Source organism: Moschus berezovskii, chromosome 4, assembly GCF_049115385.1.
Source record: "Moschus berezovskii isolate FMDL1 chromosome 4, NW_MosBer_1.0, whole genome shotgun sequence".
Classification (NCBI taxonomy): domain Eukaryota; kingdom Metazoa; phylum Chordata; class Mammalia; order Artiodactyla; family Moschidae; genus Moschus; species Moschus berezovskii.
This window is the reverse complement of record NC_142463.1, coordinates 41,881,218-41,904,259: the sequence shown is the minus strand read 5'-3', so window position 1 is coordinate 41,904,259 and position 23,042 is coordinate 41,881,218.

Sequence of the window (23,042 nt, the reverse complement as noted above, 5' to 3'; positions counted from 1 at the left end):
CTATGGACAGAGGTTCATGACATTGTACAGGAACAGGGATCAAGACCATCCCCATGGAAAAGAAATGCAAAAAGGCAAAATCGCTGTCTAGGAGGTGTTACAAATAGCTGTGAAAAGAAGAGAAGTGAAAAGCAAAGGAGAAAAGGAAAGATATAAGCATCTGAATGCAGAGTTCCAAAGAATAGCAAAGAGAGATAGAAAGCCTTCCTTAGTGATCAGTGCAAAGAAATAGAGGAAAACAACAGAATAGGAAAGACAAGAGATCTCTTCAAGAAAATTAGAGATACCAAGGGAATATTTCATGCAACAATGGACTCGATAAAGGAGAGAAATATTATGGACCCAACAGAAGCAGAAGATATTAAGAAGAGGTGGCAAGAATACACAGAAGAACTGTACAAAAAAGATCTTCACGACCCAGATAATCATGATGGTGTGGTCACTGACCTAGAGCCAGACATCTTGGAATGTGAAGTCAAGTGAGCCTTAAAGAGCATCACTATGAACAAAGCTAGTGGAGGTGATGGAATTCCAATTGAGCTATTTCAGATCCTGAAAGATGATGCTGTGAAAGTGCTGCACTCAGTATGCCAGCAAATTTGGAAAACTCAGCAGTGGCCACAGGACTGGAAAAGGTCAGTCTTCATTCCAATCCCAAAGAAAGTCAATGCCAAAGAATGCTCAAACTACCGCACAATTGCACTCATCTCACATGCTAGGAAAGTCATGCTCAAAATTCTCCAAGCCAAGCTTCAGCAATATGTGAACCGTGAACTTCCAGATGTTCAAGCTGGTTTTAGAAAAGGCAGAGGAACCAGAGACCAAATTGCCGTCATTCGCTGGATCATCAAGAAAAGCAAGAGAGTTCCAGAAAAACATCTATTTCTGCTTCATTGACTATGCCAAAGCCTTTGACTGTGTGGATCACAATAAACTGTGAAAAATTTTGAAAGAGATGGGAATATCAGACCACCTGACCTGCCTCCTGAGAAACCTATATGCAGATCAGGAAGCAACAGTTAGAACTGGACATGGAACAACAGACTGGTTTCAAATAGGAAAAGGAGTACGTCAAGGTTGTATATCGTCACCCTGCTTATTTAACTTATATTCAGAGTACATCATGAGGAACTCTGGACTGGAAGAAGCACAAGCTGGAATCAAGATTTTAGGGAGAAATATAAATAACCTCAGATATGCAGATGACACCACCCTTATGGCAGAAAGTGAAGAGGAACTAAAAAGTCTCTTGATGAAAGTGAAAGAGGAGAGTGAAAAGGTTGGCTTGAAGCTCAACATTCAGAAAACAAAGATCATGGCATCTGGTCCCATCACTCCACGGCAAATAGATCAGGAAACAGTGGAAATAGTGGCTGACTTTAACTTTGTGGGGCTCCAAAATCACTGCAGATGGTGTCTGCAGTCATGAAATTAAAAGATGTTTACTTATGTGAAAGAAAGTTGTGACCAACCTAGATAGCATATTAAAAAGCAGAGACATTACTTTGCCAACCAAGATCCGTCTAGTCAAGGCTATGGTTTTTCCCGTGGTCATGTATGGATGTGAGAGTTGGACTGTGAAGAAAGCTGATCGCTGAAGAATTGATACTTTTGAACTGTGGTGTTGGAGAAGACTCTTGAGAGTCCCTTGGACTGCAAGGAGATCCAACCAGTCCATTCTAAAGGAGACCAGTCCTGGGTGTTCATTGGAAGGACTGATGCTAAAGCTGAAACTCCAAGACTTTGGCTATCTCATGCGAAGAGTTGACTCACTGGAAAAGACTCTGATGCTGGGAGGGATTGGGGGCAGGAAGAAAAGGGGATGACAGAGTAGGAGATGGCTGGATGGCATCACCGACTTGATGGAGGTGAGTTTGAGTGAACTCCAGGAGTTGGTGATGCACAAGGAAGCCTGGCGTGCTGTGATTCATGGGGTCGCAAAGTGTCAGACACACTGAGCGACTGAACTGAACTGAATATATTCCTTATCTCTGACCTAGATTTACTTATCTTTCTGGCTTCCCAGGTGGCTCAGTGGGTTACAAATCCACCTGCAGGGCAGGGGATGCAGGCAGACCCAAGTTTGATCCCTGGGTCAGGAAGAGTCTCTGGAGGAAGAAAGGGAAACCCACTCCAGTATTCTTGCCTGGAGAATCCCATGGACAGAGAGGGCTGGTGAACTACAGCCCATAGTGTTGCAAAGAGTTCAGACAGGACTGAATCAACTGAGCACACATGCATGATAATAGAAGTTATTCATTCACTATATGCTACTGATAGCTGTGGTTTCCATGTACTGTCCTTTTGTGCTGAAACCTTCCCCTATTGACTTTATGTCCTTCAAGCCCCAGGGTGTCATCCAAAAAAACAATATGATAACAAAATAATAATCATAATACCAATTTCAAAGGGTTGTTCTGACAATCTAAATGAATTAAAGTGTATGAAAGACCTTTATTTCTGTATTACTGATGAAACCACAATAAATACCAGGTAAATACACTTTCTTTAGCTTTCAAACATGTGATCAGTGAAGGTTTTTCTTTAGTGCCCATTTTTAATAAAAGAAGTTAAAAATTGGCAATGAAAACATTCTAGCATGGAATTCTATACCTTTTAAATTGTTTTTAAGTGAACTTGATTCTATTTAGATAAGATGATTGCATATTCTTTTACTATAAAGAACAGCATGATTCACATTACTTTACCACAGAGAAAATGATTTTATACCATTATGTACAAGTGGTTTTTACATCAGCTACTCCTGTTATCTTGGGCTTCCCTGGTGGCTCAGAGGTTAAAGCGTCTGCCTCCAATGCGGGAGACCCGGGTTCGATCCCTGGGTTGGGAAGATCCCCTGGAGAAGGAAACGGTAATCCACTCCAGTATTCTTGCCTGGAGAATGCCATGGACGGAGAAGCCTGGTAGGCTACAGTCCACGGGGTCGCAAAGAGTCGGACACGACTGAGCGACGGAACGGAAGGGACGGACTCCTGTTATCTGATTATTAAAAGAAAGAACAGCTACAGATGAGCAATTTTCAAATTAAAGATTGATTTTTTTGGTATCTATCTCCTAAAATTCTTTAGAACAGAGTCCCCTACTCATTTACCATGCTGCTGCTGCTGCTAAGTCACTTCAGTTGTGTCCGACTCTGTGCGACCCCATAGATGGTAGCCCACCAAGCTCCCTGTCCCTGGGATTCTCCAGGCAAGAACACTGGAGTTGGTTGCCATTTCCTTCTCCACTCATTTACCATAGATAAGCATTTTATAGAGTTATCTTGAAGGATATACAGGATGTAGAATTATCCACCCTCAACTACTGGGTCTGTAAACAAATCCCTTATGATTATACAATGGAAATGAGAAATAGATTCAAGGGATTAGATATGACAGATAGAGTGCTTGAAGAACTATGGACAGAAGTTTGTAACATAGTACAGGAGGCAGAGATCAAAACCATCCCCAAGAAAGAGAAATGCAAAAAGGCAAAATGGTTGTCTGAGGAGGCCTTACACATACCTGAGAAAAGAAGAGAAGCAAAAGGCAAAGGAGAAAAGGAATTATATACCCATCTGAATGCAGAGTTCCAAAGAATAGCAAGAAGAGATAAGAAAGCCTTCTTAAGTGAGCAATACAAAGAAACAGAGGAAAACAATAGAATGGAAAAAAAAAAAAAACTAGAGATTTTTTCAAGAAAATTAGAGATAAAAAGGGAACACTTCATGAAATGATAGGCACAATAAAGGACACAGATGGTATTGACCTAAATGAAGCAGAATATATTAAGAAAAGGTGGCAAGAGTACACAGAAGAACTATACAAAAAAGATATTAATGACCCAGATAACCATGATGGTGTGATCACTCATCTAGAGTCAGACATCTTGGATTGTGAAGTCAAATGGGCCTTAGGAAGCATCACTATACACAAAGCTAGTGGAAGTGATGAAATTTCAGCTGAGCTATTTCAAATTCTAAAAGATGATGCTATTGAACTGCTGCACTCAATATGCCAGTAAATTTGAAAAACTCAGCAGTGGTCACAGGACTGGAAAAGGTCAAATTTCTTTCCAATCACAAAGAAAGACAATGCCAAAGAATGTTCAAATTACCACACAATTGCACGCATTTCACATGCTGGCAAGGTCATGCTCAAAATCCTCCAAGCTAGGCTTCAACAGTACATGAACCAAGAACTTCCAGATGTTCAAGCTGGATTCAGAAAAGGCAGAGGAACCAGAGATAAACTGCCAACATCTGTTGGATCACAGAAAACACAAGAGAATTCCAGAAAAACATCTACTTCTGCCTCACTGACTACGCTAAAATCTTTGACTCTGTGGATCACAACAAACTGTGGAAAATTCTCAAAGAGAAGGGAATACCAGACCACCTTACCTGCCTCCTGAGAAACCTGTATGCAGGTCAAGAAGCAGCAGTCAGAATCGAACATGGAACAGAGACTGGTTTCAAATTGGGAAAGGAGTATATCAAGGCTGTATATCTTCACCCTGTTTATTTAACTTATATGCAGAATTCATCATGAAAAATGCCAGGCTTGTTGGAGCACCAGCTGGAATCAAGATTGCCAGGAGAAATATCAACAGCCTCAGATATGCAGATGACACCACCTTTATGTCAGAGTGAAGAGGAACTAGAGCCTCTTGATAAAATTGAAAGAGGGGAGTGAAAAAGATGGCTTAAAACTCAGCATTCAAAGGACTGTGATCATGGCATCTAGTCTCATCACTTCATGGCAAATAGATGGGAAAACAGTGACACACTTTATTTTCTTTTCAAAATCACTGCAGATGGTGACTGCAGCCATGAAATTAAAAGACACTTGCTCCTTGGTGAAAAGGTTGGCTTGAAGCTCAACATTCAGAAAACAAAGATCATGGCATCTGGTCCCATCACTTCATGGGAAATAGATGGAAAAACAGTGGAAACAGTGTCAGACTTTGTTTTTTTGGGCTCCAAAATCACTGCAGATGCTGATTGCAGCCATGAAATTAAAAGACGCTTGCTCCTTGGAAGGAAAGTTATGACCAACCTTGATAGTATATTAAAAAGCAGAGACATTACTTTGCCGACCAAGGTCCGTCTAGTCAAGGCAATGGTTTTTCCCGTGGTCATGTATGGATGTGAGAGTTGGACTGTGAAGAAAGCTGATCGCCGAAGAATCGATGCTTTTGAACTGTGGTGTTGGAGAAGACTCTTGAGAGTCCCTTATACTGCAAGGAGATCCAACCAGTCCATTCTAAAGGAGATCAATCCTGGATGTTCATTGGAGGGACTGATGCTAAAGCTGAAACTCCAATACTTTGGCCACCTCATGAGACGAGTTGACTCACTGGAAAAGACTCTGATGCTGGGAAAGGTTGGGGGCGGGAGGAGAAGGGGACGACGGAGAATGAGATGGCTGGATGGCATCACCGACTCTGTGGACATGAGTTTGAGTGTACTCCGGGAGTTGGTGATGGACAGGGAGGCCTGGCGTGCTGTGATTCATGGGGTCGCGGAGAGTCGGACACGACTGAGCGACTGAACTGAACTGAACTGAACTGAACTGCTCCTTGGAAGTAAAGCTATGACAAACCTAGACAGCATATTAAAAAGCAGAAACATTCAGTTCAGTTCAGTTCAGTCGCTCAGTTGTGTCCGCCTCTTTATGACCCCATGAATCACAGCAAGCCAGGCTTCCCTGTCCATCACCAACTCCCGGAGTTCACTCAAACCCACCTCCATCGAGTCGGTGATGCCATCCAGCCAACTCATCCTCTATTGTCCCCTTCTCCTCCTGTCCCCAATCCCTCCCAGCATCAGAGTCTTTTCCAGTGAGTCAACTCTTCTCATGAGGTGGCCAAAGTATTGGAGTTTCAGCTTTAGCATCAGTCCTTCCAATGAACACCCAGGACTGATCTCCTTTAGAATGGACTGGTTGGATCTCCTTGCAGTCCAAGGGACTCTCAAGAGTCTTCTCCAACACCACAGTTCAAAAGCATCAATTCTTCGGCATTACCTTGCCAAAAAAAAGTCCATATAGTCAAAACCTTGGTTTTCCCACTAGTCATGTGTGGATGTGAGAGTTGAACCATAAAGGAGGCTGAGCAACAAAGAACTGATGCTTTTGAACTGTGGTGTTGGAGAAGACTCTTGAGAGTCCCTTGGACTGCAAGATCAAACCATTCAACCCTAAAGGAAATCAACCCTGAATATTCACTGGAAGGACTGATGCTAAAGCTGAAGTTCCAGTACTTTGGCCATCTGATGCACAGTCGATTCACTGGAAAAGACCCTCATCTTGGGAAAGATAGAAGGCAGGAGGAGAAGGCAACAAGAGAGGATGAGATGGTTGGAGGACATCACTAACTCAAAGGACATGAGTTTGAGCAAGCTCTGGGAGATGGTGATGGACAGGGAAGCCTGGCGTGCTGCAGTCCATTGGTTCGCAAAGAGTCAGAAATGACTGAGTGACTGAAAAACGAAAACAAACTAAAACTACTGAGATTTAAAAGAAAAAAAATCAGGAAGATTTATTATTTTACAATTCTTACATACATGAAAAAACAAAAGTAAAATAAGACCATTATTCCATAATGTATATAACATATTGTGACACTGTTAAGAAAACTAAAAAATAAAACATGAAAGTGGTTTTAACATTCAAACAATCCAGAGGATAGAAATTGAACATTTTACCTTCTCTCATACATTTCCCCCCAACTGCTCTTCCCAAGGAAAATCACTGGAATACTTCTTTGTTTATTTTCAGAAAAATTTATGCCAACACCAAGGTACATATTTCCATACATATTTTTTCATTATCTGTACAAAATAAAGTTATATCTACATACTAATTTTTAAAACAATAACATTCTTGTAGATTTATTTTTGATTCATTTTTATTTGAATTTTGTATTGGGTATATTAGATAAAGTTTCAATTTCATTCTTATATGTGAATATCCTGTTTCCCCAGACCATTTATTGAAGAGATTGCCCTTACCCCATTGCACATTCTTGATGCCTTTGTTGAATCTTGTTGACCATGTTGCATGGGTTTCTTTCTAGTTTCTCTATTCTGTCCCATTGGTCTATGTATCTGTTTTTATGCCAATACCATGTTTTAATTACTATGACTTTGTGATATAGTTTGATATGAGGAAATGCATCATACTTCCTGTAGGTTTCTTTTTTGCTGATCTTTCATGCTAATGTATGGAATGAACTGTCTCGTTCTTTTTTCCTAACAACATTATATTCTACTACTTGAAATTTATTTTACAAATAAATATTTATAAAATAAAATTTATTTTATTTAGCTAATTTCCCACTGAGGAATGTTTATGATTATGTTTTATTTTGTTAATATTAATAATATTTTTAAAGAGTCAGACATGACTGAGCAACTGAACTAATCTGAACTGAATAATATTTGACAAAATCATTATGTATATTATTGAATTTTGTACATATATTCATTGAGTAAATTCTTGGCAGCTAGATTCACAAGGCATATTTACATAAAATGTTTGACTATAACATTTAAAGAAGCTACAATAAACTCCTTTTTCACCAAAAGTATGATAGAACTTATCACAAGCACTGGGTTTCATCAAAGTCTGTAACTTATCCTACTATGAAAGTTGAATAAAAGTGACCTTATTATCATTTTGACTGTGATTTGAATTTATTGTGAGTGAGACTGAGCATGTTTCAGTATGTATATTGGAATTTTTTTTTCTATAAGCATTCTCTTCCTGTTATCCCCTTTAAATTTTATTAAATATTTCTTCTTTTTCCCAGTTGCTTGGATGTGCCATATGTGAATCAAGGAATAAACCCTTTGTCAGGAATTCCCTGGCAGTCCAATGGTTAGGACTCCACAACTCCCCTGCTCAGAGTAGGGTTCAATCCTTGGTTGCAGAACTAAGATCCTGCAAACTACGAGGTTTGCCCCACACCCTCCAAAAACAACCATTTGTCAGTCTTTTGTGTCATTCCTTTTTTTTTATGGTTTCTTTATTTTATACCCTTTTTAGGAAAACCTTCCCAGTTTCAAGATTAAAATAAATTTATCCATCAGTTATCCAAAACTCTTTATCATTTCATATATATATATAAATTATGGTTCATCTGAAATGTTTTTGGTGTGGATATTTTCTTTTGATTTTGGATGGATGTAAAAGATCTTTTTTAAAATGTATTATTATTCAACTGCTCCAACACCATTAATTGAATCAGCCCATTTATTCCACTTTATTTGAAATAACTTATTTAAAATAAATTCTGATATATATATTTGAATCTACGTCTGGACCCTATTCCACGTAACTTCTATTTCTTAATCTGAAAAGATTTTGTTTTTGTAGTCTAATTTGTTTTGATATTTTGTTAAATAACAAGTCAAAGCTGTCCTCATTAATTTTTCCCCAGGGTTTTTCAGGATATTCTTGAATGTTTATTTTGGCAGATAAATTTTGTATTATTTTCTTCATTTTCCAAATGTGTTGTTGTTCTATTAGCATTTATATTGTATGATCTTTGTTCTTCATTTACTTAAGTGTTCTTTTATCTCCCTCAGAGAGCCTAAGCATTTTCTTCATACAGGTCTTATACATTCCTTTTAAGATTTACTTCTAGATATTCACTCTTCTTATCTCCATTCTTTGATTCTATTTTCTTATTGACAGTGTGTTTTTAATACATATGTTGCAAAGCTATTTATTTTTATTTAATAAGTTTTCAATCCATCACCTTAGTGATCCTTCTGCCTCTAATGGCTTTTCAGATTTACTTAGATTTTCTACTTTATATAATCATATCACTTTCCAATAAAGATAGTTTTCCTTTCTCTTTTGCTTCATTTATGTTGCTAATATAATTACCTTGTCCAATTGCATTAACTAATCTTTTTGCAGAAATATTCAACAATAGAATTAGTAGTCACCATTATTATTTTGCTGTATTTCTTTTCAATCTTTTTATTCTTACGTATTTGCAAAGTTAATACAATTTATATATTATAAATTATTTTGCAAACTACTTTTGTTTGCAAATTTTACCAGAATTTTTATTCTATTCTACAGAAATTGTTGATTATTTTATTTTCCTCATTTAGCAGATACTGCATTTCCCTTTCACCAAATAGTCTTCTAATTTTACTTTTGATGAATGTGTTTGTTTAATCATTTAGTTACACCATGATTCATTTAGTCTTTATCATATTATTGGATATGTAGCTATCTCTAACTCTTCAGTTTCCCTAAAGCTGTTGCATTCATTCATTTGACAAAATTCCTGTCTCATGAAGATTACATGAAGTATACAATAAGCAAGCAAAAAATATGTTATATAAGAATTATATAACATTTCTCTTTGCCAGAAGGTAGAAGGTAGGGAATATGAACACAGTTTTCTAAAAATAATGTTATAACTTATATAGCCTGGTAATGTAAGATCTTATCTGATGTGTTATTTGCATAGAAAATTTTTTTTAAATGTTAAAGAGGGAGCTATGTGTATAGCTGGTGGGAAGCATCTCAAGCAGGGCCAGTGCCAGTGCCCTAAGACAAGATTTTACTCATGTGTTCAAAAAACAAGGAGGTCAGAATGGCTGGAGTAAATAAATGGACCAAATGGGTGAAAGGTAGGAGGAGTGGTCACAGAGTTAGTGGCCAGATATTAGTGAGCACCGGTGAAAACTTAAGATTTTCAACCTGAGGGAGATGGGAAGACTTGGAGAGTTTTACACAGAGGAGTGATGTGACCAGACTTACATTTTTAAAAGATCACTCTGGATGCTGTATTGAGTGGACTAAAATGAGATAACGGTTGTAACAAGGAGACCAGTTAGGAGTCAGATTCTGGGTATTGAAGGTGGTGTTAATTTTCTAAATAAATGATTTGATGAAAAGAGAGAAGTTAGTGATAAATTTAAGGGCTAGACCTTAATTTTGGAGAAGGAAATGGCAACCCACCCCAGTGTTCTTGCCTGGAGAATCCCAGGGATGGGGGAGCCTGGTGGGCTTCCGTCTATGGGATCACACAGAGTTGGACATGACTGAAGTGACTTAGCAGCAGCAGCAGCAGACCTTACTTGCTGAAAAAATAGCAATTTAATGAGACTGGGAGTAGCAAGGTGGGAGGATCATGTGGTCAGGTTTTGTTCTGTTAAAATTGACATGCAAATTAAACTCCCAAGCTGAGTAGGCAGTTGGATACTTGAGCCTGGAATTCGTGGGACTAGTCTGGCATAAAGAAATAATTCAAAAGTCACCAGCATTAACATCATATTTAAAACCAGTAGGATGGAAAAAATAACCTTGGAAGAAAGCATAGATAGAAAAGAGAAAATGTGTTCAGATTGAGTCCCTGGGTAATGCAATATTTAGAAGTCAGGAGGTGAGGAGAATGGAGTAAAAGAGACCTGCATGACCACTGAAGTAGGAAGAAAACCACAAAGAAGGTTTATTTCTGAAGCTAAGGTGAAAAAAAGTGGTTCAAAAAGGAGTATCAGATGCTTCCTGCCCAGCTTAAATAAGCTGAAGACTAAGAACTGATCATTAGCTCTAGAGACAGGAGTCACTGATGATTTTTATAAGAGCTGTTTCTGCGGAGTGGAAAGAAATGCCCACTGGAGGGAAATCAAAAGCAAATATGGAAAACAAGGACAGCGGCCGTGACAGAAGAGGAAGGAGAGGATGATATAGATGAAACAAGTTGATGGGAAATAAAAAGCTGAGTGTAAAATCATAGAATTGTCAGGTAATAAGAGCCCCCTTGTGGCTGCAAGTCATAAAATTAAACAGAGTAGTCAGTCACCAAACTTTTTATGTTTCTCCAGTCAGTTCAGCAGCTCGAATACAAAGATGGAATATCTGGAGAAGTTGCTTTAACCAGAATTTTATCTGAGCCACTTGAGTGCAGCAGAGGGAGAAAAACTCAGGAGAATACCTTTATGCAGCAACATTGAACAGAACAGAGTGAGGAAGGAAGCAGGCCATGAAAAGAAGCAGGTGGATTGTAGGTCTGGAGGGGTTCATGAATTGTTAGAAGAGTTATCTTAACTCTCACAGTCTTTCTAAGACTGTCTTAGAGGAAATTAATTGTAAAGACAAAAGTGATGTTCAAAGAATTGGGATGCTCAGAACTGAGACTATGCTCTTGGGCAGCATGACGGAGTCTAGAAGATAGCCATGGAAATGGACGCCTCAGTTGGGATGGAGATAGAAACCACTGGAGGAGAAGTGGTTTAGTAACTGAGAGGTCAGGGTTTTGAAAGCATTGTCAATACAGATATTGAAGTCACTAAGATTCAATGCAAGAGCAGTGCTTGAGATACTGGTAATGAGTCAGGAGATCAAATCTTTATGAGGAAGAGAGCATAATTCACAATCTTTAAAACATTGCACAAAAAGTGATAGTGGATGGTAAATTCTACTTAAACAGGTTTAAAGCTGGGGGTGGGAGTGGTTAAGAAGATATCAAGGAGAAAATTACTGTATTTGCAAGAATAGCCTTGTGTGTATAAGATTATTTCCTTAATATATATTTCTGAATTATAAAAGGCTGGATCATGGAGAAAGCAAGAGAGTTTCAGAAAAACATCTATTTCTGCTTCATTGACTATGCCAAAGCCTTTGACCGTGTCGATCACAATAAACTGTGGAACATTCTGAAAGAGATGGGAATCCCAGACCACCTGACCTGCCTCTTGAGAAACCTGTATGCAGGTCAGGAAGCAACAGTTAGAACTGGACATGGAACAACAGACTGGTTCCAAATAGGAAAAGGTGTACGTCAAGGTTGTATATTGTCACCTTGCTTATTTAACTTATATGCAGAGTACATCATGAGGAACGCTGGGCTGGAAGAAGCACAAGCTGGAATCAAGATTGCTGGGAGAAATATCAATAACCTCAGATATGCAGATGACACTATCCTTATGGCAGAAAGTGAAGAGGAACTCAAAAGCCTCTTGATGAAAGTGAAAGAGGAGAGTGAAAAGGTTGGCTTGAAGCTCAACATTCAGAAAACAAAGATCATGGCATCTGGTCCCATCACTTCATGGGAAATAGATGGAAAAACAGTGGAAACAGTGTCAGACTTTGTTTTTTTGGGCTCCAAAATCACTGCAGATGCTGATTGCAGCCATGAAATTAAAAGACGCTTGCTCTTTGGAAGGAAAGTTATGACCAACCTTGATAGTATATTAAAAAGCAGAGACATTACTTTGCCAACCAAGGTCCGTCTAGTCAAGGCAATGGTTTTTCCAGTGGTCATGTATGGATGTGAGAGTTGGACTGTGAAGAAGGCTGATCGCCGAAGAATCGATGCTTTTGAACTGTGGTGTTGGAGAAGACTCTTGAGAGTCCCTTATACTGCAAGGAGATCCAACCAGTGCATTCTAAAGGAGATCAATCCTGGATGTTCATTGGAGGGACTGATGCTAAAGCTGAAACTGCAATACTTTGGCCACCTCATGCGACGAGTTGACTCACTGGAAAAGACTCTGATGCTGGAAAAGGTTGGGGGCGGGAGGAGAAGGGGACGACGGAGAATGAGATGGCTGGATGGCATCACCGACTCTGTGGACATGAGTTTGAGTGTACTCCGGGAGTTGGTGATGGACAGGGAGGCCTGGCGTGCTGTGATTCATGGGGTCGCTGAGAGTCGGACACAACTGAGCGACTGAACTGAACTGAACTGATGAACATTTTGATCTCTAGTTCCAATTGCCAAATTATCCTCTAGAAATGTGGCATCAATTTACAATTTCACAACAGTATATATGAATGTCCTTTTCAGGCTTCCCTGGTGGTCCAGTGGTTAAAAATCTACCTTGTAATGCCAGGTACACTGGTTCGATCCCTGGTCCAGGAAGAGCCCACGTGCAGCAATGACTGATCTCATACTCTAGAGCCCACGAGCCTTATTTACTGAAGGCCACAAGAGAAGCCACCACAATGAGAAGCCCAAGCACTGCAAGGAAAAGTAGCACCTGCTTGCCGCAGCTAGACAAAGTCCGCATGCAGCAATAAAGACAAGTCGCAGACAAAAAATATAATAAATAAATCTTTAAAAAAGAATGTCCTTTTTCAGTATCTTAGCTAGAACTGAAAATGATCAATTTAAAACCACAACATTGTTAATCTGCTCTACCCCGCTGCTGCTGCTGCTGCTGCTAAGTCACTTCAGTCGTGTCCGACTCTGTGTGACCCCATAGACGGCAGCCCACCAGGCTCCCCCGTCGCTGGGATTCTCCAGGCAGGAACACTGGAGTGGGTTGCCATTTCCTTTTCCAATGTGTGAAAGTGAAGAGTGAAAGTGAAGTCGCTCAGTCATGTCTGACTCATAGCCACCCCATGGACTGCAGCCTACCAGGCTTCTCTGTCCATGGGATTTTCTAGGCAAGAGTACTGGAGTGGCTTGCCATTGCCTACCCTGCTACAAAATAAAAAGTTTAAAAAAAGAAGCTCCTTACAAATTTTAGCAAGAATTACATCAAACTGTTGCTTTCATCTCATTTCATTCTTTAAATTAACATTTACTGAGTGCTCACTGTCTGTCAGACATTGTGTTGGACTCTGAATTTATCCCTGCTTTCATAGAGGTTTTAATCTCACCAGAGAAAGATTTTAAACAGCAACTAGTTACTAGTGTGTCAACTGTGGGGAAAGAAGAGTACTAGTACTGCTTGGGAGTACCAGTATAATCAGTTCAGTTCAGTTCAGTCGCTCAGTCATGTCCGACTCTCCGCGACCCCATGAATCACAGCAGGCCAGGCCTCCCTGTCTATCACCAACTCCCGGAGTTCACTCAAACTCATGTCCACGGAGTCGGTGATGCCATCCAGCCATCTCATTCTCTGTCGTCCAGTACAATAGGTGGGACCTAAAGCTGAAACTCCAATACTTTGGCCACCTCATGCGAAGAGTTGACTCACTGGAAAAGACTCTGATGCTGGGAGGGATTGGGGGTGGGAGGAGAAGGGGACAACAGAGAATGAGATGGCTGAATAGCATCACCGACTCGATGGACATGAGTTTGGGTGAACTCTGGGAGTTGGTGATGGACAGGGAGGCCTGGCGTGCTGTGATTCATGGGGTAGCAAAGAGTCAGACACGACTGAGCGACTGAATTGAACTGAACTGAACCCAATCTTCAGGGAGTTAAACTGAGTCTTGATGGTTAGTGTGAGTTAGTAAGACATTGCAAAGATTGTTTTCGACAGTTTTTTCCCCTCATTTATAGATTTTATGATTATTTGTTTTTCACACTTTTAATTGAAATTGCATCTGCTTTTAAACAGGCAGTGTATAATTTTAGATGGTTTTTCTCATGGTATGTCTTTGAACAGAACACTAGTGAAACGTTGCCTTTGAGACAACTATTCTTTGCATAATACTGTACCCTTTTCTCTTCTCCTTGTCTCATATCCTGGTAACAGACCCTAGCTTCCTGGCCTGGGGGTGGTGGGTATATGACCATGAGTAGGAGAACAAAGTTAATATCTAGAGAGAAATAGGAGATGTTTAGATGGAAAAGGAGAAAGGGAGTACAAAAGCGAGAACAAAGAAGAGAGAAGGGAGAAGACAGGTAATCCAATAGTCAAGTCCCTACATGCACCCCACACCAGAGTTCCTGCCAGCCTGGCCCTTCTTAGGTGACCCAAGACAGTCCTGATTGATCAGTCCTATGAGACTAATCAGTCTCATCCATTAGCAACAGGCAGAGTGCCTTGTTGGATATATTAGTATCTTATTATTATGTATGCTTTTGTGTGTTTTAATCTTTGGTGGAGTATAGTTGATTTATAGTGTTATGTTAATTTCTGCTATGTATACACACATATCCACTCTTTTTTAGATTCTTTTCCCAGATAGGTCATTACAGAATATTGAGTAGAATTCTCTGTGCTATACAGTAGGTCCTTATTAGCTATTTCACATATAGTAGTGTGTATATGTCAATCCCAATCTCCCAATTTACCCCTTCCCCCTCATACCCCTGGTAACCAAAAGATTGTTTTCTAAATCTGTGACTCTGTTTCTGTTTTGTAAATAAGTTCATTTGGACCATTTTTTTAGATTCCAAATAATGGAAATACATGATATTTGATATGATATTTCTTTGTCTGACTTATTTCACTCAGTATAACAAATCTCTAAGTCCATCCGTGTTACTGCAAATGAACATTTCTTATTTAATTTAGTACCTGACACACAGTAGGAACTTAATGATGGATCCATGAATTGAATTGAATATGAATTAATGAATTGATTGAATGAATGATTCAACAACAACAGTTTTTAAATAGTGTACAGAAAACATGGGTTTTAGTGGTAATGTTTTGTTTTGCTTGCAACACTGCAAAGATCTTAAACCGGTGTTGTCTGGATAGCTTCAGGAGAGTAAGACAAGAATTGCCTTGGAAATACCACGTTCATCCAGGCTGGATGTTTTAATTAGATTTCCAAGGATGAGATATGTTTCAGTTTACCTTTATTTAATAAATGTCCTATCATAATGTTTCTTCTGGAAGCCTTCTTCCTGGTGATTTCTTTTTCCATCCCACATACTGATATGCTAGTAAATTCTATTTCCCTTCTTACTGTCGGGTGAACCAGCTACAATTTGGGAGTGGAAAGAAGGAACAGGAAGAGCCATCATTTCCCCTATGCCTGGGAATGTACTTTTGCTGCTCTCTGCACTCAGATAGAACTATAAATGAAGATCACTCATACAAAGAGACAAAGGGGAAGGAGGGCAAATAAGTGTGCCCTCTGTTACAAGGCTAAAGCTGGGGTGTAAAGACTAAGTGGAGTCAGAAATGAGCCTGGCAGAAATAAAATGTTTCTTTATTTACCTAGGCTAGATGTGTATTTTAAACAAGGAGAAAATCATCTTTCACCTGTATTACTAGTGTTTGGTACCCAAAATTTGTTTAGAACACTGTTGTTTCGTCCCTAAGTTGTGTCTGACTCTTTGCGACCCCATGGACTGCAGCCTGCCAGGGTCCTCTGTCCATGGGATTTCCCAGGCAAGAACTGGAGTGGGTTGTCCTTTCCTTCTGCAGGGGCTCTTCCTGACCCAAGGATCAAAGCAGAGTCTGCTGCCTTGGCAGGCAGATTCTTTACCACTGAGCCACCTGGGAAGCCCTGTTTAGAACATAAAACACCTTAAAATGATGGGAAAAGATACCCTTTTTCATTGCAATAGAAACATGCACTTGACTTTAATATTTAAAAAATAATAAAATAAAATGTAAAATCCTTGAAGTTTCTTCTAAGTTCTACTTCTATGATGCCACCACAAAACTGATACTATAAACTTTGCATACACAATTGTCCAAGCACTTTTCAAACCATTAATTTATTTTATCTCAACATGTAGTACAATGGGTAAGTTACAACGTCTTGAATCAGAAAGTTTGCTATGCATGGACAATTCATTAAATCTCTCCAAGCATGTATGCTCTTCTATAAAGATAGTAATACCTACCCATTTGACAGATAAAGAAAACGAACAAGAAGAGTAAGTGACTTGTCCATGGTCATATCAGAAGGCTGGCAGATATAGACACTGGACCTCAGTTCTTTTGTCTTGTTTAGGATTCCTTAAAAGGATATTGTAAATAGATACTGTCTTAAATATAAGTACATAAGAAAATCAGGAAATTTTTATATCTGTAGAAGTTTTTAAACGAATAATGGCATTAAATTTGTAACATAACACAGACCAATTATAAAAAGTAGGGAGAATTTTTTACAATATCTGAGCCACATTCCTCTACCCATTGAGATGAATGTCATACTCAGTAGCTCTTGTACCTATGTACAGGGGCAGATCAAAAAACAGAACTTCTGCTTTTGTATGTCAACATTTCAAAGACCCAAAGCTGAAAACAATACATGAGAAGTACTCCTATATCCTACAGAAGCATAGAAACTCTAAGGGTTTCTGGTTTCAACTTCTTGCTGCCTTTTTTTTCTAAATTTTTGAGGGATCTTAAAACAGTCTGTGTTACTAATTCTAAATTGATTTTCCTATTAATCTTCAGATTTGATTCTTTCATTTCAAAAATTTTTTTCCATTAATGCTTGAAGATCTTTTCTGCTTCTTTGTTGGCATCTCTGCTTTAAAAAAACCAAGTGTAACTATGTTTTGTCATCTTTTTTCTTTACCTCTAAATATCTCATGTTTTTTCTCTTCAGTGTAATCATTTCCTCCCTTTTCTCTACATCAGTAATTTGAATATGAGTCATATATACTCTGTTCTTGGTGTTTCCCATTTATTTACTCATTATGTAATGGTGTTATTTTGGTAGCACTTTTTTTTCTCATTTCTGCAATTTCTTCTTCTTATTCCGTTGATTTATCAGAACTCTCATTTTACCAAATGTGTGCTTTTATTAATCCTTTTATAGCAAAAAATGGTCACAGGTGATTGCCTTCTGACCCTAGAGTAATATGCTTTTCAATCTCAGCTATCCGTTTTTCTTTTTCACGCTTCATTCCTTTAAATTTCCAATTTATATATTGTTTGCATGGTTGCCACACAATTTTTTCACATATATCCAATGCTAATGTTGACTACTCTGAGCATGTATTTCATTTCTGATATTCTATTGACAAATTCTCTAAAATTATCTTCCCATCTTATCCGAACTATGGTTTGAGAATAGACAATGGGTCTCATGAAATACCATCTCGGTTTAGTGAAAGTTTTTGTAATATGGTCTTAGTTTTGTTCTCTCTTTTGGCATTCTGTCAACTATCTCTTATCATTACTTACTTGACATGGAGGGCGTATAATCTATTCACCAGGGGTATCTTCAGGCCTTTTAGTATTACCACCATTTAATAGGAAGCATGTAGACATCATCAGAGTTAGCATATGCTAGTTATTAACTTTGCCTATTTTCTCCCTGTCCTTGAAGTTAATTCTATTCTATCCAAGACAAGAGAGGAAAAATAAAAGATCAGAATTTGACTGACCTCTTTTCTTTCAGTAGAACTGATTTTGTGGAATTGGGGCCAGCCAGATCAGGAGCCAACAAAACAAGGCTCAGGTCTTTCTTTCTATGGCTCCATATATTTTTAAATGTTATGTCATCCCTATTTTCCTGTTAGATTTTTTTGCTAATTTCTAATTTCTATTTGTTTTATTTCTCTTTTCCCTCATTCGATTAATAAGTAAAAAGTAAATTATTTGACTCATCTTTATGTTCTCATATTTAACCAGGTATTATTAATGGAAAATAAGACTATCCTATGTTCATAGTGTTTTTTTTAATATTTCATTCATTCAACACACAATATCTATCTATGAAACACTTACTTTGTGTCAAGTAATGCAGCTATACTTCCACAGGCCAGAAAGAAAAAATTTGCATGATATTTTTCTCCAACCTCTCCAAGTTACATCAGCTAGTACTTTTGATTTTATCACTTTAGCAACTTACAAACTTTTCAAGCTCCACAGTTAATCATCCATACCCCAAATCTACATCACCAGATTACTGCTATTCTCTTATCCCCTTCAAAAGCTTTGACAAAATAAGAATGATCTCTGTAAAGAGAGGAAAGCTGTTAGTTCTCAAAACTGTAGAACAAGACCACAAATAAGAATAAAAATAGTTGGTATAGGCCTCAGAGATACAGATTGATATCCAAGTGCAGGTTACCCAAAAAGGAAGAGAGAGAAATTCTACTTTATTAACTGTTTGCCATTTAGTTGCTAAGTCGTTTCCTACTCTTTTGCAGCCCCATGGACTTCAGCCCACCAGGCTGCTCTGTCCATGGAATTTTCCAGGCAAGAATACTTGAGTGGGTTGCCATTTCCTTTTTCAAGGGATCTTCCTGACCCATGGATCAAACCCACATCTCCTGCATTCTTTACCACTGAGCTACCAGGGAAGCCCATTAACTAAGTAGTTATCTGTACACTATCTCCAAGATTTTCAGCTTTCAGAGGAGTCCCTCTGGCCTCTGCAAACAACCATGGGTAAGAACAAGGAGCAGCTGAGATTACAGACTTCCTTATCCACTAAAGCCCAGTCTACCTTGAGTATTTAGCAAAGAAGGGATGTTACGACCATTAGTTCTCATTCTTGACTGTGCAAAGAGGGTTGTCAAGACTGAATATGACTGACAATCTCTTCCATTCCTATTGAGCAGATCTGGGGACTATCTAATATAATAGTACTTTCCAGATTGAGTGTACTGCCAAGCATGTAGCAGGATATGTGCCCAGGGTGCACAACTAGAATGGTTTGGTGGAGCAAGTAAACACATGGTATTTGTTCTCTAATCAGAACTACAAATGTCTGTGTAATAACACCCCAATATTAGTTAAAGCATTCCTTTGCAGTAAATATAACCTGTTATACTCTGTTATAGGAAATGGCAACCCACTCCAGTGTTCTTGCCTGGAGAATCCCAGGGACGGGGGAGCCTGGTGGGCTTCCATCTATGGGGTCACACAGAGTTGGATACGACTGAAGTGACTTAGCAGCAGCAGCAGCAGCAGCATACTCTGTTATACAGTGAAACTAAATCACAGGTTGGAGTGAGCCCCACACCTCTCTTCAAAAAGATTGCTTTATACATGAAAGTTAAACTATAGACTGCTTTATATGTGCTTGGTAAAATTTAAATATTAAACTACTTGCTTTGTTGCTTTGGATGGTATTCTACATTTTGTGGAATTATTCCAACTAAGCAAGTATGGAAATTGATGTATTTGTGTAATTTATACTGAGGTGTAGTGAAGGCTCTCCTTGATACTGTAATCTAGGGGAAAAATAGCTTTGGTCTCTCAAGGAATGTAACATGATTTTTTATTTTAAAAATGTAAGTCAGCCAAATATAATGCCCTTTTCAGATACATAATTTAAAAATCAAAAGGAAAGATGAGGTTTCCAAGACATGTAGTGTAAAACAACTAGGGTTTCTCAGACTCTGTTCATGCAGGGTCACTTCAGTCATGTCCAACACTTTGCAACCCTGTAGACTGTAGTCCACCAGGTCCATGGGATTTTCCAGGCAAGAATACTGGAGTGGTGTGCCATTTCCTACTCCAGGGGATCTTCCCAATCCAGGGATGGAACACCAAGTCTCTTAAAGCCTCCTGCATTGGCAGGCGTGTTCTTTACCACTAGTGCCACCTGGGAAGACCCTCAGGCTCCATGATCTGAAATTTATTTCAAGATTCAAAAATCTAATTGCAGATTTAAAATGTAAACACTTTGAACTGATAACCCACTAAATTACTGAAACATCTATGTGGATGATTACAGTAATTACCTATTATTCTGGATGCCCAGAATCTGTACTTTCTTCTTCTGGTAATGAATAGTGATTTTCCAAAGGAAAACTAGCCTCTCGCCTTCTTTCTCCCTAAGCTCACAGGTAGTATATGTGCTTCAATCCTAATTTAAATACATCCTATAAATAAGCAACAACAGAAGCACCCAGCATAACACATCTTCTGGACACATTCAATGCTTAGCTCTTGAAAGGTGAAGAGATCTTCCCCACTGGAATATTTATACCAGCTATCTGGCTTTCTTCTACAATAGCTACAACTGAGTCCAGCACAGTCAGAGCTGTTACAGGAAACGTTTTTATAGACATCCATGTGAGCTTCAAGGAGAGGAAAATTTTGAATGGAAAGTTGAAAATGGAAGTGAGATATAAAGGTAATCTATAGAATGTAAGCAAGTTACAGAACATGGAACAACAGCCAAGAGATAGCAGTAGGAATACACGTGTGAGAATCAAAAAGTCAAAAAGTGATAGAATAAGTAGGTACCGGAAAAGGGCTGCTTTCTAAGGCTGACTTTTTCCATCTTTTTGCAACCTTATGCTCAGACAAGTCAGCTGCATTTAACTGCAAGCACATGGCAACCCACTCCAGTGTTCTTACCTGGGAAATCCCATGGACAGAGGAGCCTGATGGGCCACAGTCCATGGGTTTGCAAATAGATTCAACTTAGCAACTGAACAACAACAAATATAAAACTAAAAATACGGCATAAAGAAATTACAGGAAATGAACATCTGAGAATTAGAAGGTTCCTTGAATGCATCTGCACAGTGAGATTCCCAGAAAGTACTCTAGCGGAACACAGTGGTGGTTTATGATTTAGTAACAAACATATCACAGCCTTGTCTAACTCAGTGAAACAATGAGTAATGCTGCATAGTGCCACCCAAACAGATGGATCATGGTGGAGACTTCAAACAAAATGTGGTCCACTGGAGAAGGAAATGGCAAACCACTTCAGTATTCTTGCCTTGAGAAACCCATGAACAGTATAAAAAGGCAAAGATGAAAGATGAACACTGAAAGATGAACTCCCCAGGTCAGAAGGTGCCCAATATGTTACAGGAGATCAGTGGAGAAATAACTCCAGAAAGAATGAAGAGGCTGAGCCAAAGTAAAAACAATGCCCAGCTGTGGATGTGACTGGTGATGGAAGTAAAGTCCAATGCTGTAAAGAACAATATTACAGAGGAACCTGGAATGTTAGGTCCATGAATCAAGGTAAATTGAAAGTAGTCAAACAGGAAATGGCAAGAATGCATATCAACATTTTAGGAATCTGTGAACTAAAATGGACTGGAATGGGCTAATTTAATTCAGATGACCATTATCTCTGCAACTGTGGGCAAGAATCCCTTAGAAGAAATGGATCCCTCATAGTCAACAAAAGAGTCCGAAATGCAGTACTTGGGTGCAACTCAAAAATGACAGAATGATCTCTGTTCATTTCCAAGGCAAACCATTCAATATCACAGTAATCCAAGTCTATATCCCAACCACTAATGTAGAAGAAGCTGAAGTTGAATGGTTCTACGAGGACTTACAAGACCTTCTAGAACTAATAAACAAAAAAAGATGTCCTTTTCATCATAGAGGCCTGGAATGCAAAAGTAGGAAGTCAAGAGATACCTGGTGTAATAGGCAATGTTGGTCTTGGAGTACAAAATGAAGCTAAGCAAAGGCTAACAGACTTTTGCCAAGAGAACGCACTGATCATAGCAAACACCCTCTTCCAACAACACAAGAGATGACTCTACACATGCACGTTACCAGATGGTCAATACCAAATTAAGATTGAATATATTCTTAACAGCTGAAGATGGAGAAGCTCTATCAGTTCAGTTGAGTTCAGTTGCTCAGTCCTGTCTGACTATATGCAACTCATGGACTGCAGCACAACAGGCTTCCCTGCCCATCACTAACTCCCAGAACTTACTCAAACTCATGTCCTTTGAGTTGGTGATACCATCCATCTCATCCTCTGTCGTCCCCTTCTCCTCCTGCCCTCAATCTTTCCCAGCATCAGGGTCTTTTCAAATGAGTCAGTTCTTCACATCAGGTGGCCAAAGTATTGGAGTTTCAGTTTCAGCATCAGTCCTTTCATGGAATATTCAGGACTGATTTCCTTTGGGATGCACTGGTTGTATCTCCTTGCAGTCCAAGGGACTCTCAAGATTTTTCTCCAACACTGCAGTTCAAAAGCATCAATTTTTCAGTGCTCAGCTTTCTTTAGAGTCCAACTCTCAAATCCATACATGACTACTGGAAAAACCATAGCTTTGACTAGATGGACCTTTGTTGGCAAAGTAGTCTCTCCTTTTTAATATGCTGTCTAGGCTTGTCATAACCTTTCTTCCAAGGAGCAAGTGTCTTTTATTTTCATGGCTGCAGTAATAATCTGTAATGATTTTGGAGCCCACCAAAAATAAAGTCTATCACTGTTTCCATTGTTTCCCTGTTTCCCATGAAGTGATGGGACCAAATCCCATGATCTTAGTTTTCTGAATGTTGAGTTTTAAGCCAACTTTTTCACTCTCTTCTTTCACTTTCATCAAGAGGCTCTTTAGCTCCTCTTCTCTTTCTGCCATAAGGGTGGTGTCATCTGCATATCTGAGGTTATTGATATTTGTCCCAGTCATCTTGGTTCCAGCTTGTGCTTCATCCAGTCCAGCATTTCTCCTGATGTACTCTGCATATAAGT